The sequence below is a fragment of the Rhagoletis pomonella genome, unplaced genomic scaffold (assembly GCF_013731165.1).
Source record: "Rhagoletis pomonella isolate Grant_MI unplaced genomic scaffold, Rhpom_1.0 Rhpom_scaffold_00006, whole genome shotgun sequence".
NCBI classification, from domain to species: Eukaryota; Metazoa; Arthropoda; class Insecta; order Diptera; family Tephritidae; genus Rhagoletis; species Rhagoletis pomonella.
This window is the reverse complement of record NW_023458560.1, coordinates 6,775,669-6,779,191: the sequence shown is the minus strand read 5'-3', so window position 1 is coordinate 6,779,191 and position 3,523 is coordinate 6,775,669. Positions and strand designations below refer to the sequence as shown.

Below are 3,523 nucleotides of genomic sequence, written 5' to 3'. Positions count from 1 at the left end.
GCCAAACACTAACATATGTGTAAGCGCCAATCTATTATTATTATTAATAGGATAGAAAATATTAGATATGTATGTACGAAAATATTCTCGTTATCAATATATTTACTTAGTAGTATGTGAATACATTTTACGAAAATTGTCTGATACCAACACTAAGGGCCAATTTCACAATGCGTAGTTAACTCAGAATCGGCAGTTAACTACAGATTTTTGTACTGAAAATCTCTAGTTAACTGCCGATTCTGAGTTAACTACGCATTGTGAAATTGGCCCTTAATGTTAAAAACAGGAAGCACATTAAAAGGGTTAGCATTAAATTCCGCGGAAAAAGTTTCAAACAATTCACCTGACTTCTTTTCCACCTGTGCAGTGAAAATGCACTTACTATGTCAGCTGCTAGTTCTTTATCGGTACAATATACACACATATCCATATGTACATAATTGTGTATACATACATACATATAAAGGTTTGCAAGTGTAGATGATTTGGGAAATTCTTGTAGGAAGAAATGCGCCTGCGCTTAGAGAGTTGACGGGAAATATAAAAAAGTGAATGACTAAGAGACCTGACGAATGGTATTGCTGTATATGAAAGCACCCTACTTAATGTGTTCAGAATTAGTTTGCACTCAACTGAAATATTTAAAAACTTATTTTATAATACATATTTGGTACCGAGGATTGCCAAGGTTAATACATATTTACATTTCCAAAATATTTTTTTTTAATATTTACTAAATACTCGTATCTATATTTTGAGTTGAAGGGGACTGAAAAATTCTAATATAAACGACTTCAACTTACTTGCAACTACTGCTGTATTTACCTTTTCATATTTCTGAAGAGATCAGTTTACATTAAAATAAGTAGTTTCGGTACTTATGGGCGAAACATCCTACCTCTAGAACCAGCATAACTAAAAAATATGATAAAATTATGAAAAAAATTAAATTTGGTACCTGTTATATTGTTAGATGACCACTCTCATCCGATTCAATGAAAACTTTTGAAATTATATCAAATATTTGATAGACAAACTAAAATTCGTTTCGTTTCAAATCAGGATTTGACTTTTGCGCAATATTACATATTTATAGGCGCTCTACTTCTATAAATTCACGGTGAAAATATTTCAGTTTCTATATACATATGTTCTTATATACTGAGATTCTTCGACATTTCGATTTCATTTGTAAAAAATTTTACTCTCATATACTCTTACATCCTATAAATTTACAAATTATATTTAAAACTAGTGACAAGTATTTAATTTGGTAAAAAAGAGAGATAAAACTGACAAACCGAGTTAAAAAAAAAATAATATAAAACCTTGTTAAGCCTTCATACGAACCTGTTTTGCCACTCAATCTGCCTTATTCAAATTTTCCTTACTCACTTCACATACATGCGTATGCCCGATACTTTAATCTGAATGAAAAATTTCCCATGCCCTGCAGATTCTCACAATATTTTCCCAAAAACATTCTGTATATTTAGCGCAACAAATGCCGGTGTCTCGTCAGTTTTATATGAGATATCGTCGGAATAGGTTCCTTGTAAAGCAGAGAAACCGAACAAAAACAAAGATTATCGCTAAAGTTAATATAAAGTAAACAAAGAATCAAAAAGATAATTCATACTCTTAGTTACTCACGTGAGATCAAAAAACGTAAATCTTTAGATTTTTCATAAAAGTTTCAGACGCGCAAAAGGGGAAAAGCTTATTCAGATTGTCTACGAGACAGTCGATCGATTGATATTTTTTGTAAAAAAATAAGTTTTACCTACATACATATATGTATTGTGGTCTTATCGGGACTTTCAAATGAAAAGTGAAAGTGCCAACCGAAAAAGGTTCTAACACAAAGCGTCGAACAAAAGTTATTTATCTAAGCCAGTAACTAAGTGAACAACTAAGTGCGCTTTAGCAAGCAAAATGATCTGATAGCAACTAAAAATAATTCTGATGGATAAACAGATAAAAGTTTAGAAATAAACAACAACAATACAATTACATACATACTTTAAATTAAATACATAAAGTGCGCACAGTAGTGCGTATTATCGGACGTAAAGTAAAAACAATTTCAATAACTAAAGTAAAGAGTGAGTGAAAAATTCGCTGTGAGCAAAAGGATTTGACATCTTTTGTCTGGGACCTGTATAAAAAAAGGGTATAAAAATATACAGGTAAGTAATTAATTCAAAAAATCAGCACACATACGTTTACTTTTACACAGAAAGGCCCTAGCTCATTACAAGCTTTTATTAAGTTTCAACTTTTCTTCTTCACTTTATTAAATTTTTTGTAATTATATGTTTTCTATCGAAATTCAGCTTTGAACAGCAAATGGTAGAATACTCTTTAAAGATCTACATATTCGAATTTAAAAACAACTACTACTTCAAATAATAAATTTTTGTTATTATTAAAAACCAGTATATGGACGAAACTGCAAAAAACTTAAAATGTTAGGTGATAGTCCTGTCAGGTTAGCTCAATTATAAAGGAAAAGCTTACAATAATCCCAGGTGTGCAAAAAATTTATTTAAGGTCAAAGGTGCCATAGATCGCTTTCTGCTTTTTTCAGCCAAACGGTAAGGTTCATCATAAAAATAGGAAAGTGGAAATCGTGCAGTTATCTATAAAACGGTTATGTACTGATTCCATATAAATAAAATTCATAACTTTGTATGGAAACTTTTTGTATGTATTTTTACTTAAGTGCTCATAACTTCTACTTTAATTATTCTATTTAGATAAGCATGGTCTTATTATATTTATAAAAGATCATGTTTTGATGTCCAAGAATCCGGAAGTTAACAAGTTCTTTCATGTTGATATTTGTATCAAAAGTAAATTTTATTTGGACTTATTTTTAGAATAATTCAAAATTTTATGTAAATCTTCTAAACTACTAATCCGGTTGCAAAGTGTTGTTTACATAGATTATAGCAAATTTAGTAAGCTTCGCTATCGTAAAAATCATTTTGAGATTAGCCAGCTGTACCCAAAAAAAGCAGTTAAGTGGGTGCACTCTTTTTGACTATATCTTAAAAACTGTTATATTTTCGTTTATTTTACCTATGTATTCGAATACAACTGAAAATTGTACATGAAAAATTATAGTCAAGTGCCACAGGTAGGATTTCTTGTAAACTCAATTAGATTAATAGTTTTCTCTAATTACTTCTAATTCACACCGCTTTAAATACTTCCAACGATGCTATTTTATTTCATACATTATTTAGTTAAACAATATACTGCCTCATGAGTGGAGTGGAAATTGTGCATGTTAAGTAGTACAAAATTTTTTAATCGCTATATCTCAGAAATTGTTTTTGTAGAAAATTGCATGACCTACACTTTTGTCTCACATATTTTATGATAAAAATTACCGTTTGGCTGAAAAATGCAAAAAATTCATATATATGATCTTTGACCATAAATAAATTTTTTTGCAGATGTGGGATCAAATTTCAGCTTTATGCGAATTATTGCAACCTTGAATGTCTAACTT

At 29.9% G+C, this 3,523-nt stretch overlaps 1 protein-coding gene across 1 annotated transcript in view; it reads left to right on the top strand.

Annotated features, from left to right (window-relative positions):
* Window positions 1-1,357: 1,357 nt before the first annotated feature.
* LOC118740349 (ras-related and estrogen-regulated growth inhibitor-like protein) overlaps window positions 1,358-3,523 on the top strand; it is a 47,652-nt gene continuing 45,486 nt past the window's right edge. The window contains exon 1 of the mRNA XM_036471847.1: window positions 1,358-2,192. The gene's annotated coding sequence lies outside the window, so the exon portion shown is untranslated. The remainder of the gene's footprint in view (window positions 2,193-3,523) is intronic.